At 41.7% G+C, this 16,321-nt stretch overlaps 1 long non-coding RNA gene across 1 annotated transcript; it reads right to left on the reverse strand.

Annotated features, from left to right (window-relative positions):
* Positions 1-2,876: 2,876 nt before the first annotated feature.
* Positions 2,877-4,576, reverse strand: LOC106727835. Its single transcript, XR_001364087.1, has 3 exons — positions 4,287-4,576; positions 3,221-3,291; positions 2,877-3,010 (listed from the first exon to the last, which is right to left on the reverse strand). It is a non-coding gene; the product is annotated as an uncharacterized LOC106727835 (long non-coding RNA).
* Positions 4,577-16,321: the final 11,745 nt, after the last annotated feature.

Genomic DNA, 16,321 nt, shown 5'->3' on the forward strand with positions numbered 1-16,321 from the left:
TAAGTGCGCGAGGCGGGCGGGCGTGCGGGGCTGGGGAACCCCGCAGGCCGGGCGAGGGGACCCTTCACGTGGAGGGCGGGGCCCCACAGACTGAGGGAGGGGCCCCGAAGACCGAGGGAGGAGGCTGAGGAGACCATGCAGACCGAGGGGAGAAGTTCCTCAAACCCCGTGCAAACCGAGGGAAGGGACCGTGGGGAGGCCGGAGGCTGCGTTCAGGGGGAGGATCTGAAGGCAGAGGTAGGCGTCCGAAATGGAGGAGGGTTCTGATGATCGACCCTCAAAGAGGAAGGCGGGTGATGGGAGATCTCAAAGGCTGATGGCAGAGGCCGAGGAGCGACCAAATGTTGAGAAGTCCCCTCCCCGGAGGGGAATCTGAAGGGTGTAGGAGTGTGGGGGTGCTGGGCCCCTAGGGCGAGCGAGCTGCTGCGACAGGGGCGCCAGCACTGGGGTGAGGGAGAGTTGAGGCCGTCAACAGGCTGCAGTGATGCTGAACCGCGGGCCCAGGGCACTCCCTCCGGTGGTCCCCCGCTGACTCCGCTCCATTAAGTGGCAGGAGGTTTGCCCGGCGGGGTTCTCGGTGGTGGAGCGTCACCGATGGGTTCCCGGTCAGGGCACACGCCCGGGTTTCAGGCTCCATCACCAGTAGGGGGCGTGCCGGAGGCAGCCGATCAGTGATTCTCATCATTGACGTTTCTCTCCTCCTCCCTTCTTCTCGGAAATCAATAAAAATATATTTAAAAAGAAAATGACATTAGGTTTATTTAGGTCGCTTGCAGCTTAAAATGATTCTATAAAAATTTTCAAAGGGGAAACATAGCCTCCTTTCCTCCTTCGCTCCTATCTTTACTTTTGGCATTTTTTAGTCCCAATCTTTTAAAAATAGCAGACTCGCCCTAGCTGGTTTGGCTCAGTGGGTAGAGCATAGGCCTGTGAACGATCGGGTCCCAGGTTCGATTCCCGTCAAGGGCACAGGCCTGGGTTGCAGGCTCGATCCCCAGTAGGGGGCGTGCAGGAGGCAACCAATCAATGATTCTCATCATTGATGTTTCTATCTCTCCCTTCCTCTCTGAAATCAATAAAAATATACTTTAAAATAATAATAATAAAAATAGCAGACTCAAGTTATTCTAAAAAAATAGGTAATTAAATTTTTTTTTGATTCCCCCTTTTTTCAAAATATATTGATATACTAGGATAGTAGTCAATAGTTTTTTTAAAAATATATTTTATTGATTTTACAGAGAGGAAGGGAGAGGAATAGAGAGTTAGAAACATCGATCAGCCGCCTCCTGCACACCCCCCACTGGGGATGTGCCCGCAACCAAGGTACATGCCCTTGGCCGGAATCGAACCTGGGACCCTTCAGTCCTCAGGCCGACACTCTATCCACTGACCCAAACCAGCCAGGGCTGTAGTCAATAGTTTTGTCCCTATCCTGGTGTTTGCTCACTCTTCACCAAGGGCAATCATAAATCACTGATGAGTCCTGAACAAAGTAAAGACTTAACTTTACCCTTGATTTTAACAAAGTACGAGATAACAAATTATTAAGAGTAAAAAATAAAGGCAGTAATAGTAATTGGTTCATTAGTAAGCTTCCTTCTAATTCTGTATTACAGCATATTGAAACTGGTGAATATCTTTTGGCTCCTAACTTTGCATGCTGGGCAATTTGCAGAAAATAGTTGGAGATGGAAAAAAGAATAGGAAGGTACACGGGGCTAAGTGAATATGGAACAACAACTTTTTATTTTTTAAAGGAAACCAGAATGTATCCATTTTTTTAAAATATATTTTTATTGATATCAGAGAGAAGGGAGGAGAGAGAAACATCAGTGATGAGAATCATTGATGGGCTGCCTCCTGCACGCCCTCTACTGGGGATCCAGCGTGCAATCCAGGCACGTGCCCTTGACCAGAATCAAACCCAGAACTCTTGAGTCCACAGGCCAATGCTCTATACCAGTGATTCCCAAAGTGGGCGCTACCGCCCCCTGGTGGGCGCTGCAGCGATCCAGGGGGGCGGTGATGGCCACAGGTGCATTTGTTTTAACTTTTTTTGTATTACCTTTCTATTCTGAGTTCAATAAATAGTTTCATAATTTCAAACTTCAATGTTTCTAATTTACACCTTTCTTTACTATATTTTACGAAAAAGGTAGAAACATTAATACATATATCTTTCTGTTTAATTGCTATTAAAATTTAAAAAAAATTAATTTCCAGGGGGCACTGAGTAATATTTTTTCTGGAAAGGGGGCGGTAGGCCAAATAAGTTTGGGAACCACTGCTCTATACGCTGAGCCAAACAGGCTAGGGCCAAAATGTATCCACTTTAAGCTGCCCTTTCCCACAGTTGCCTTGTTGCATTATCCACTTAATTTATTGTTGCAAACAATAAATGTCTTTGGAAGTAATTTGCAGTTCCCAGTTTGCAAGTTACATAATAAAATTTTTCCTTTGACTCTAGAGTCACAGTCCATTTTAGACGAAACCATAAATATTTAGCTTGATTTACTGGACCCAACTGGAGGGTTTTCGGCCATTGCTAGAAATCAAATCCAACCTGAAGAGAATATGGAAGCTGTAAAGGGAGTTCCAAAGCTGTCTCCGAAAATTTTTTAGGACAACGTATCATTCTTTTTGTGTTCTATAATGCATATATAGCCTAACTCTTCACAGATAGCTCAAACTCAGAAAATGTGTATTCAGTTCAATCAGTTTAATAATCTCATTACTTAATGGTTCACATTTTTAAAAAATATTTTTTATTGATTTCAGAGATTTTGTGGGCCATACAATGTCGATGAGAGAGAATCATTGATGGACTACCTCCTGAACACCCCCTATTGGTGATGGAGCGCAACCCAGGCATGTGCCCTGACCTGGAATTGAACCATGACCTCCTGGTTCATAGGTCAATGTTCAACCATGGAGCCACACCGGCCAGGATGGTTCACATTTTGATAAGCTCTTTTTTACTTCTCTTGCTATTACTGTGTTTTCAATACTGAAAAACAGAAAAGATTAATAAAACATTAAAGAATGAAATATGAAGTATTACACAACATAATTCTGACTGGTATTATTTGTTTTTAGTAAAGTAATACATGAAACATTACAATTTTAATTGAACAATACAAAAGAATATGGAGGAAAAATAAAGCATCCCCCCCTCACCCACTCTCCCAACAGAATAACCACTTTGATGGGTTTATACCTGTGCTGTCTGATAGCACTGGCCACATGGCTGTTGAGTGCTTGAACGTAGCTGGCCCAAACTGAGATGGACTGCAAGTGTAAAATACAAATTGCATTTCAAAGATTTAATATGAAAAAGGCATGTAAAATATCTCGTTACTAACTTTTTATATTGATTACATATGGAAATAAGTTTTTACATATTGGGTTAAATAAAATCCTATATAATAAAAGCCTAGCTACCCTTATGGCGGAACGACCAGTGGCTATGACGCGCACTGATCACCAGGGGGCAGACGCTTAATGCAGGAGCGTCTGGTGGTCAGTGAGCTCCCGCAGTGGGAGCGCTGCTCAGCCAGAAGCTAGGCTGGCGAGCACAGCAGTGGTGGTGGGAGCCAAGACTACCTCCGGGAAAGCGCTAAGGAGCTGCGAGCCAAGCCGTAATGAACGAGCAGGCGGGCGGTAAGGAGCAAGCAGGTGAACAGTTAGGAGCGAGGGGTCCTGGATTGTGAGAGGGATGTCCAACTGCAGGTTTAGACCCGATCTAAACTGGCAGTCGGACATCCCCTGAGGGGTCCCAGATTGTGAGAGGGCACTGGGTGGGCTGAGGGACCCCCCCCCACTCCAGCACAAATTTCATGCATCAGAACTCTAGTATATTATAAAATTGAATTTTAACCTCTTTCTTTTTACTTTTTTAATATGGCTACTAGAAAATATAAAATTACACATATGTTTGCAATATAATTTCTATTAGCAAGCACTGGTCTAGACTTTTCATTTTATGCAATAATATGTCTACAGCCCTGACCGGTTTGGCTCAGTGGATAGAGCGTCGGCCTGCAGACTCAAGGGTCCCAGGTTCAATTCCGGTCAAGGGCATGTACCTTGATTGCGGGCACATACCCAGTGGGGAATGTGCAGGAGGCAGCTGATCGATGTTTCTCTCTCATCGGTGTTTCTAACTCTCTATCCCTCTCCCTTCCTCTCTGTAAAAAATCAATAAAAATATATTTTAAATAATAATAATAATATGTCTACATATAGAAATAGTTATGTTATAAAGCAAAGGGATCATTCTGTACCTGTTAATTTGTAACATGCTTTTTTTCCCATTTAATATGTCTTTGAAGTCATTCCACTTGGATACTTGGAGATCTGCCTAATTGGGAGGTAACATATAGATATAAGATAATTTGTTAACTTTTCTCCTATTTTGTACATTTAATTCATTTCCAGTTTTCCTTCATAATAATCAGAATTACAGTGATCCCTATACATTTCTCGTTTTCTTTTCATACATGCCAGGATTTTTCTAGGTTAAAAAAATTACATAGTGGTGTGTGTTTTTTAAATACGTTTTTTTCTTTATTTCAGAGAGGAAGGGAGGAGGAGAGAGAGAGAGAAACATCAGTGATGAGAGAGAATCATTGATTGGCTGCCTCCTGCATGCTCCACACTGGGGACTGAGCCCGCAACCCAGACATGTGTCCTGACCAGGAATCCAACTGTGACCTCCTGGTTCATAGGTCAATGCTCAACCACTGAGCAATGCTGGCTGGGCTATAGTGTTTTCTTAAAAGCAAGAATAAATCTATATAGCATGGATCCACTTTGGAAAAGCTGAAGGTATTTGATTTGTTATGGCCTGGATTCAGGCCCACTTTCCAATAAGAACTTGCCCATGAGGTTGCATTCTGGAATTTAAAGTTTGGTCCTAGAGATGGTAAGTGACTCACCCAACATCACACGTTTATACAGTTTAGAACTCAGAACTTCTGATTCCATGAAGACTGAAGAGCCAAGTAGTCAATATTTTAGACTTTGTGGGCCATACAATGTCTATAACATTGACAGTTATATAGCTCTGCCATTGTAGCATAAAAGCTGCCATAGTTAATATGTAAACTAATAGGTGTGGCTGTGTTCCAGTAAAACTTAATGGGTATTAGATTTAGATTTCATGTAAATTTCAGGAATCACAAAATATTCTTTTTTAAAAAATATATTTATTTTATTCATTTCAGAGAGGAAGGGAGAGGGAGAGATAGAAACATCAATGATGAGAGAGAATCATTGATTGGCTGCCTCCTGCACGCCCCCTACTGGGAATAGAGCCCGCAACCCGAGCATGTGCCCTTCGCTGGAATTGAAACCAGGACCCTTCAGTCTGTAGGCTGATGCTCTATCCACTGAGCCAAACTCAAAATATTAATTCTTTAGATTTTTTTCAAAAGTCATTCTTAGCAGGCCCTGGGCATCATCCTGTGCACCAGAGGGTTGCTGGTTTGACTCCCGGTCAGGGCACATGTCTGGGTTGCTGGCTTGATCCCCAGTGGGTGCGTGCAGGTGGCAGCCCATTGATCTTTCTCTATCTCTAAAAATTAATAAAAATATTTGGGGAAATGAACACAGACAATGGGGTGGTGACAGCCAAGTGGGGGAGGGAGCAAGGGGGGGTAGGGAGGGGGTCTATGGGGGATAAAAGGGAACATATGTAATACTTTAAACAATAAAAAATTATTAAATATATATATATATACTAGTATATATTTGTAGAGAAAAGGAAAAAGAAAAAGAAAACAAAAGAACAAAAATAAAGGAAATTTTTTTTAAAAAAAATTTTTAAAAAGGTTTAAAAAAAAAAAAGCCCTGGTTGGGTGGCTCAGTTGGTTGGAACATACTCCTGTACAACAAAAGTTTGTACAGGGTGTACAGAATGTTGTACATTCTGTGGGTTTTGACAACTGTAAAATGACATGCATCCATCAATTGGGGAGGCAACTGATGGATATTTCTCTCTCACATTGATGTTTCTCTCTTCTCTCTCTCTCTAAAAAAAATCAATGAAAACATCCTTGGGTGAGGATTTAAAAAAAAAAAAAAAACACAGATAGCAATCCAATCTAGGCAGTAGTTTGATAATCCCTGCTCTAGACTCTAAAGTCTAGGGAAATGGAAAATTCCTTACCATTCTGCGAAAGCTATTCTGCTTGCGGTTTTCTTTTAATTAATAGATTTTTAAAGCAGTTTTAGATTTATATTAACATTGAGTGGAAAATAGAGTTCCCCTCTCCCTCTTTCCTCATTATTAACATCTTGTATAGTGTGGTACATTTGATGAGCCAATATTGATACATTATCCTATATAATAAAAGGCTAATCTGCAAATAGACCAAACAGCGGAACAACCGAACTGGTCGCTATGACATGCGCTGACCACCAGGGGGCATGCACGGAAACATGGCGGGCGTTGGCCACAGTGGGATGGTGGAGCAGATGAACGGGGGCACCACACCAAGGTGGGGTGCCGGTCCCTGTCATCAGGACGAGCCTCTGGTGGTTATTGAAAATTCTTTGTTCCTGCGGCGCTCACACCTGCTGCCGGTGCTGACCCTGCTCACACTGGCAGCCGGCCCCGGAGCCACCACTTGCATCCACTGCCAGAGCCTAGTGCCGGTCTTGATCGTTTGGCACCATCAGCGGGTAGGAGCAGCAGCTGCCCACCCTGATTGCCCCTTGGCAGCAGCCTCCACTCGCACCCTCTGCTGACGCCAGCCCCAATTGCTCTGCGCCCTAAGCACATGGGAGCGACAACGGTGGGAGTAGGGCTGACAGCAGAGAGGGGACTGGGGGCCGCAGCAGGAAGGGCCAGGCAGGGGCTCGGAGGATGGGCTGAGACCTGCCCCTGTACCCACCACAGCCTCAGGGCTCCAGTTCCTTTTCAAGGTGCACGAATTTGTGCACTGGGCCCCTAGTTATTAACTAAAGTCCATAGTTTACCTTAGGATTCACTCTTTGTTGTACATTCTGTGGGCTTTGACAACTGTAAAATGACATGCATCCAACATGCTTGCCAATTTTTAACTCATAAACTAATTAGGAATGAAAACTTTAGAGTAAAGCATTATAATTCTGTCAGCCAGAAACGGGTACAAGATGGCCTTAAGGGTCATTTTAGTCTCTGCCACTCCATTATTTTGTATTTTGCTATGTTTTGCTTAGTTTTGAAGTGTTTTACAAATATCATTCCCTATCACATTCAAAACAGTGATATTGCTAGAAGACCTAGTGAAAAGTAGAATAAGCCATGCAATTTCAATAAAAAATAAGTGATTTTTTAAAAGTTTCAAAGTGGCCCTAGCTGGTTTGGCTCAGTAGATAGAGCATTGATCTGCAGACTGAAGGGTCCCAGGTTTGATTCCGGTCAAGGGCACATCCCCAGGTTCTGGGCTTGATCCCCAGTAGGGGGCATGCAGGAGGCAGCTGACCAATGATTCTCTCTCATCATTGATGTTTCTATCTCTCTCCCTCTCCCTTCTTCTCTGAAATCAATAATTCCTCGCCCTTCCTCTCTGAAATCAATAAAAATATATATTAAAAAAAATAAAAAGTTTCAGAGTGGAAAGAAAATGCAAATGTCACACGTAGGATAAAAGTGTGTAAGAGGAACGAGTCTGGAGATCAAAAAAAGAATGATAGTGGGAGCTGTCATATACTCATCATTTGGTTCAGTCATTTTAGAAAACAGTTTGGCCTTTGCTGGTGAAGTTTAGGCTCTGCATACTCTATAGCCCACTCATTCCAATCCCACAGAAACTCTCACTGACATACTCAAGAAGGTTTAAAATAGCATTGTTCCTACGAGCCTACATTGAAAACAGCCCAAACATCCATCCATGGTGGAACAAATATAAAGAGAATGAACAAACCACAGCCACACACAACGCAGGAACCTTACAAACGTAACGGGAAACCAGAGAAGCAAGGTATGTGTACATATGTGATTGATCATCTCTTTTCCATGTAGATTTCTAAAACAGACAAAAATAGACAAGTTTTTAAGGAAGTAAAACTATAAAGAAAAACAAGCAAGTAATTACCACTGGTTACCTGAGAGAGTGATCAGAAAGGGATAAGGGGATTTGATGGGGGTGGTCAATTTCTGAGGTAGGTATATCAGTATTCCTTTTTTTTTCAAATGTTATGTTTTAAGTGCACAATATTGTTAATTATAAGCACATGCTGTACAGCAGGTCTCTAGAACTTTATTTAATCTTATATGACTGAGAAGTTCTGCTTCTTGACTATGCATTAGCTTTGCAATTATTCACTCTACCTATGCTTTATGCATATTTTTGAAATATAATTCTTGAGAAAAAATGAATCTTAGATTTAAGGAAAACTATCTTGAGAGAGAAGTGAATAGGAAAGGCTGGTAATGAACTTGAAATGGACCAATTTCTGAATTTATCACTAGAAAATGAGCAGCATTGCAAGATACCTCCTAGTTTAAGACTCACACAGAAAACTGGTGATTTGAAAGCCTAGAGCAGGGGTGGGGAATGTCTGGCCCTGCCAAGGCAACTTCAGGCGGGACTCAGAACTCAATAAATCTAGGAGCTTTTTTTCATAGTAACAATTTTTAACTTGGTAATTTTGTATGGCCCATGAATGATATTATAAATATCCAAATGGCCCTTAACAGAAAAAAGGTCCCCCGCCCTTGGCCTAGACCAGCCGTGGGCAAACTACGGCCCCTGGGCCGGATCCGGCCCGTTTGAAATGAATAAAACTAAAAAAAAAAAAGACCGTACCCTTTTATGTAATGATGTTTACTTTGAATTTATATTAGTTCACACAAACACTCCATCCATGCTTTTGTTCCGGCCCTCCGGTCCAGTTTAAGAACCCATTGTGGCCCTCGAGTCAAAAAGTTTGCCCACCCCTGGCCTAGACGTTAAGCATGAAAAGTGTTACTGGTAAAATTTTGCCAGTGAGTCACTGGTGGCTTTGTAGAATCATCACAGCATCAGAATGAGTGGCAAACGGCCAAGTGAGGCTGCTCTGGCTGCTAGAAAATTTTCCGTGGCATTTGCTGAGTTAAGGAAGGGTGTCTTGTCTTGACAGACTTTTTTTCACTCTAGTTGAAACCAGCCAATTGGGGAAGGATGCTTGATAGAACTGATTTCAGCAAGGACTGATGAAGCAGCTCTTAGAATCTGATAGTTTCAGTGGATAGAGGGTTGGCCTGTGGACTGAAGGGTCCCAGGTTCGATTCCAGTCAGGTCAAGGGCACATGCCTGGGTTGCTGGCTCCATCCCCAGTAGGGGGCGTGCAGGAGACCCCCAACCAGTGATTCTCATCATTGATAGTTCTGTCTCTCCCTCTTTTCCTCTGAAATCAGTAAAAAATATATATTTTTTAAAAAGAGTCTGATAGTTTATAAGAAGAGCATCTATATCTAGATTTATACTAGTATTGTATGGTAGGCACCTTTCAAAGATGCCCCCAAAGATCCCCACCTCCTAGAATTTACACTTTTATAATGTCCCCTTGAGTGTGGGCTAGACCTAGAGACTTGCTGCTGATGAAAAAGTGATGTCACTTTCCTGATTGGGTTACAAAAATCTATGCCTTTAATCTCGCTGGGCTCTTGCCTTTTCAGCTTGTATATGTTGATAAAGCAAGCTGCCATACAGGAGAGACCCATATGGCAAGGAACTTAGGGTGGCTTCTGGTCAATAGCTAGCAAGGAGCTAAAGCTCCTGTAGGGTGTGGACGAAAGGGGCCACATGCTGACCTGACAAGCTCAGGAGAGGCCTGCATGGCAGTCTTGCAAACTCGGAGACCTAAAGTAACCACAAAGGATGGTCTGAAATTAAACTTTAACTAAAAGCAGTTATGGTGGGCAGTTACGTCCTGGGCCGGTATCTTCACTGACAAGGTCAACCTTTACCTTAACTGAGCCTATCTGTCTTTTTACATTTATGATAACATACCCTTGAAATGTCTGGGTAACTTGTGACTTCCCTTTATTTGGAGCCCCTGGGACACAACCAGGTGTGCTGGGTCCCAGGACAGATACCACAAATTCCTTCATCATCATGTTAATTGTTCCTGCACCCACCTAAGTATGTGTCCATCATTTTACTTTTTATCCAATCCCAGGGGTTTCCCTGCTTTGCTTTACCCCTCCTCCTTAATCTATCACCAAAGAATTTCATGTAACCCCCCTATGTACCTCCTTTGATTGAAATGTATAAATACAAATGTAACCCTGCCATTCTCCAGAGCACTATCTCAATTCGTTGAGGTTCTGCTTCCCAGCATGTTTGGCTCAAATAAACTCACAAAAATTCTTTACAGGTTTCAATGGTTTTTTTTACGTTAACAAGGGTTAGGGTTAGTCCAACATCTGCAAGGAATTAAATTCTGCTACTAACCGCATGAGCAACATTGAAAGTAGATTCTTCCATAGTCCTGCCTTCAGATGTGAGACTGCAGCCTTGGCCAACACTTTATGGCCAACTAAGGGCCCAGATAAGCCACACCTGGATTTCTGATTCCCAGGAATAATAAATGTTTTATTTTAAGCTACGAACTTTTGGAGTAATTTGTTAAGCAGCAATGGATATCTACTAATATACATCCTGGGACCAAATATCCCCTTTGTGAGAAATAAGGCGAGCCCCCAAATTGTGGGGTCCTGGTAGAACACAAAACATACGCGGGAGCCAGGCAGCAGGCAAACATCTTTACTTCTACGCAGAAGGGTGTGCACCAAGCAGGTGGTCTCTTGGCTTTATAATCCCTGACACACGTGACCTATTCCTCACTCTTGATTGGAGCTCAGGCGCACATTCTTTCTCGATTGGCTAATTCAAAGGGAGGCGTTGGCCTTTGTCATTTCAAGATGGTGACCCCCAGGGGAGCTGCAAGTCATGGAGCCAAAATGGTGGCTGCCAAGTCACGCGGGGCCAAAATGGCAGCTGTCTAAACTGTTCTTTGACGGAAAAGATGAGTTGTTTATTCTCACACCTTTTCCTGGGGAAGACATATTTCAGCCTTATTGAAGTTGATGAATTAGCTACAAGCAAGTTCTTTTTTCTCCAAGAATATTCCCTTAGCTTCCTCTGGTTTTGCCATTGTTGAGCTAGACAAAGTGTATTTAAAACACTGGGGGAAGTTATTGTGGTCTTAGTTCATTTGAGACGGATCAGTATTGTCATTTGCATTGTCCTCCAATGGAAAGAAATTAGGGACTTAAGTCTCTGTAAGGAGGCTATAGTTTTCCTTATGGGAACCATTGCAGAAAACAATTTACACATTGTTACTCAGGTTAGTCATTGGCCCTTGGGGTTATCTCCAAAGAGAAATTCTTTCACAGAATTTTATGGCAACAAAATAAGGGAAATTTGTGATGCATTTGTGAGTTTTTTTTATCTTCACTTCTATTTATTTAGAGAGATGTTCCCAAATCATTGTGAGCATCTGAGAAGCCAAAATCCCCAGGCATTTCCCATGGGGAAGCTGAGGATTTGTCCTGAGTGGGTATCTTTGGACAGGTTACTAAGCAAAGATGTGATACATGTACCCACAGTGCCTGGGCCTTACAGGCACTAAATACACAACTTGACCTGTGACTCATAATTTAGATCTCAAAAGGAGATTGTATCTACTTTATGTTCTTTATTCAAAGAATCCAGCTCAAGTGGATTGGCTGGAATTAGAATATTTGTCCTTCCATGTAAACTTAATGGAATTTACAGTTAGGAGAAATATTACTGAGAATATAAATAACTTAAAAAAGAAATGTTACAAGTATTCCAACATTGTATTGGAAGTTCCATTCAGAGCAATCAGGCAAGAAAAAGATATGAAAGGCATTCAGGTAGGAAAGGAAGAGTAAAAACAGTCATTATTCATAGATGACATGATCTGGTATTTGGGAAATCTTAAAGAATCCACCAGCCCTGGCCTGTTTGGCTCGGTAGATAGAGTGTTGACCTGCAGACTGAAGGGTCCTGGGTCCGATTCCGGTCAAGGGCACATGTCTAGGTTGCGGGCTCGATCCCCAAGGGGGGCGTGCAGGATGCCGCCGACCAGTGATTCTCTCTCATCATTGATATTTCTCTCTCTCCCTCCCCCTTCTTCTCTGAAATCAATAAAAAAAAATATTTTTTAAAAAAAGCATCCACCAAAAGCAAAGCTATTAAACAAATTCAGCGAAATAGCAGGATACAGAATCAAAATTATCAGCTGTATTTTCTGGTGATGGAATAAAATGAAAACAACAAAATCAGCTGTATTTCTATACACTAGCAATGAATAATACAAAAATGGAAATAAGAAAACTATTCTAGGCCTGGCCAGCGTGGCTCAGTGGTTGAGCATTGACCTATGAACCAGGTCATGGTTCAAATTCCCTGTCAGGCCATATGCCTGGGTTTCGGGCTTGATCCCCAGTGTAGGGTGTACAGGAGGCAGCCAGTCAATGATTCTCTCTCATCATTGATATTTCTATCTCTCCCTCTCCCTTCCTCTCTGAAGTCAATAAAAATAAAACATAAAGAAAACAATTCCATTTACAATAGCATAAAAAGAATAAAATACTGCCCTAGCTGGTTTTGCTCAGTGGATAGAGCATTGGCCTGCAGACTGAAGGGTCCTGGGTTCAATTCCAGTCAAGGGCACGTACCTCAGTTGCAGGCTCCTCCCCAGCCTGGGCCCTGGTCAGGGCGTGTGCAAAAGGCAACCAATCAATGTGCTTCTCTCACATCAATGTTTCTCTGTCTTTCCCTCTCTCTTCCACTCTCTCTAAAAATCAATGGGAAAATATTCTCAGGTGAGGATTTAAAAAAAATAAAATACTTATGAATAAATTTAACATAACTACAGAAGTTTCATCTGAAAACTACAAAAACACTGCTTAAAGATGTTACAGATGTTACAGAAGACCTAAATAAGTGGAAAGACATCTGCATTCATGAACTGGACGGCAGTACCCAAAATGATCTATAGATTTGACATAATTGCTACCTGAATTACCAGCTTGCTTCTCTGTAGGAAACTGAAGGGACCCAGAATAACCAAGAAAATCTTAAGAAGAGGAACAAAGTTGGGGGATTCACACATCCCAATTCCAAATCTTACTACAAAGCTACAATGTGGTATTGGCACAGAATACATAGAACAATAGAGTCAAATTGAGAGTCCAGAAATAAAGCCATGACTTGTTGACAAGGGTGCCACGACCATTCAACGGGTAGATAATAGTTTCTTCAACAAATGCTTCTGGAACAATTGGAGATCCACCTGGAATAGAATAAAACTGGATCCTTATCTCATAACATATACAAAAATTAATTCAAAATGGATCATAGACCTAAATGTAAGAGTTAAAAACTATAAAACTCTTAGAAGAAAATGTAGGGGTAAATCTTCATGACCGTGGATTTGGCAATAATTTCTTACATATGACACCAAATGTACAAGTAACAAAAGAAAAATTGGGCATGATTAGAAACAAAATTGTGTTGCATCTAAGGGCACTATTAAGGGAGTGAAAAGACAGCCCAGACAGTGAAAAACAAAACAAAACACTGCAAATCACATCTGATAAATGTCTAATATACAACTCAACAAAAGAACCCAATTAAAAAAAGCAAAGAACTTGTATAGACATTTCTCCAAAGATAAGCAAATGGCCAACAAGCACATGAAGGGATGCCCATCATTAGTTAAGGAAATGCAGATTAAAACCACAGTGAGCTACCACTTCACACCTACTAGCATGGCCAGAATAAAAAAAAAGGGGGGGGGGCGGGGATAAGTATCAGTAAACAAGTGGAGAAACTGGAACCCTTGTACATTGCTGATGGGAATGTAAAATGGGCAGCTGTTGTGGAAAAATTTGGTGGTTCCTCAAACGTTTAAACAGAGAATTACCATTTGAACCAATAATTCCACTCCTAGGGATTTGCTCAGAAGAATTGAAAACAATTACCAATATTTGTCCAAGAATGTTCCTAGCAACACTATTCACAATGGTCAAAAGGTGGAAACTACTCAAATGTTCATTATTGGATGACTGGATAAACAAATGTAGTATATACGTACAATGGGATATTATTTAGCCATAAAAAGAAATGAAGTACTGATACAAGCTACAACATGGAGGAACCTCAAAAACATGCTTAGTGAAAGCCAGACTGAAAAAGTCATGTGTTATTTTTCCCTTTATATGAAATATCCAGAATAAATCGAGACAGAAAACAGTTGTCAGGGAATGGGGGAGGGGGATGAGGCATGACTACTAATGGGTAAGGGTTTCCTTTTAGGGGAGGAAAATGTCTTGGACCTGTTATAGGTGGTGGGTTAACAGCATTGTGAGTGTACCAAATGCCACTGCATCATCCACTTTAAAACGGTTAATGGCTCATCTGTGAATTTTATATCTAAAAAAAAGATGTTGTACTTGTCGAACCACTTTTTCAATACTTCGAAGTGTTTATCATCTCACTAATTCTGATTACCAACCCTGTGAGAATGGATTTACTGCCTCCTATCCCTTCATATTGCTCACAAAACTAAATTCTAAGTTATTATCTATATAAAGTATGCACCCATCAGATAGTGTTTTGAGAGAAGGTACAGAGACTATTAAGTCTGATTGCAAAAACACAACTACTTTGATAGGCTTCAGTGTCCTTGTATAAGATACAGGAAAGTGGCCCAAAATTTCTCAATTACCAGAGCCGTCAGTGTTAAATCAGTGCAAAGCCACACCCATGGTTTTTTTTCCATGCTCATCTATTTATTGAGCCCCCCAAGCAAGCTCCTGTAATAAAGTGAAACGTTAAAAGGCTCTTCTACTCTACTTTTGTCAGTTCTAAAATTCTACTTGAACTCTACTGTACCTGTGTAATCACTACTGTCCACACTTCTGGTGAACAAAGACCATGCCAGGTTATCAGGCAGTGGAAATTTATGGTCCAAAATCTAATTTTGGACTTAATACTAATGATATGTACTCTTGAATGGGCACTTTGCTCATTACATTGTATTATTTCCCCTTTAGCAACTGTGTTAACTTCATAAAAACCCAATGAAATCATACAGGCCAACAACATGATTGCATGAAATTATAATTAGGTTGCCATTCCTAAAATATTTTTTGCTTGGATAGCAGGGACTGTCATGTTTACTAAACCTGTTTTTAAAGAAAGGTCCCCTTTATTGGCCATTATGTCACAGACCTGTGTGTTAATTTGGGCATCCCCACATCATCAACATGTGACCCTAACCTCAGAAATAATGTAAGTATTAGTTCCCAATGAGGAAGCTTGCAAGTTGTTCCTGTCATCTCAGGAAATATAAAGGCATTCCTTTGTGCAACCCAAGTCATTACTCCCCATCATGGAGAATGATAGCCTGGTTCAACCCACTTTTAGGAATAAAATGACTGACTGGCCCTGGCTGGTTTGAGTCAGTGATTAGAGCATCAATTCCTGGTCAAGGGCAGTAGCTTGGTTGCAGGTCCCATCCTGGGCCCGTCAGGGGCATGCAGGAGGCAACCAATTGATGTCTCTCTCTCACATCGTTTCTCTCTCTCCCTCCAAAAAAAAAAATCACCTGGTCACCATGGGTGTGGTTGAGCTTCAACCTATGAACCAGGCCTCGGTTCGATTCTTGGTCATGGCACATGCCCAGGTTGTGGGCTCGATCCCCAGTAGGGGGCATGTTTGTAGGAGACAGCCAATCAATGATTCTCTCTCATCATTGATGTTTCTATATCTCTTGCCCCATCTCCCTTCCTCTCTGAAATCAATAAAGATCGATGTTATTTCATACAGGGTGGGGGGTAGAAGAACCTCACTGAAATTGAGATATATTTTATGACAGGTCTTGGATTACTTTTACAAAAACAAAACAAAGCAATTTCATAGTTTTATTATCCTTTTTCAGACTATTAATTTTTTTAAAAAATATATTTTATTTTTTACAGAGAAGAAAGGAGAGGGATAGAGAGTTATAGAAACGTTAATGAGAAACATTGATCAGTCACCTCCTGCACACTCCCCACTGGGTATGTGCCCACAACCAAGGTACATGCCCTTGACCGAAACTGAACCCAGGACCCTTGAGTCCTCAGGCCGATGCTCTATCCACTGAGCCAAACCAGTTAGGGCCAGACTATTAATTTTCAACGTCACCAACAATTTTTGCCTCAAGAGGATAAGCTTCAAAGGCCTTGTTGAACCTGTGACTAAGAAATAATGAGCAGTAAGTTGAATCTGTGCAGTAAGAAATGAGCAGAGACAATTCAGAGGCACCA

Source organism: Myotis brandtii, unplaced genomic scaffold (genome assembly GCF_000412655.1).
Source record: "Myotis brandtii unplaced genomic scaffold, ASM41265v1 scaffold485, whole genome shotgun sequence".
Classification (NCBI taxonomy): domain Eukaryota; kingdom Metazoa; phylum Chordata; class Mammalia; order Chiroptera; family Vespertilionidae; genus Myotis; species Myotis brandtii.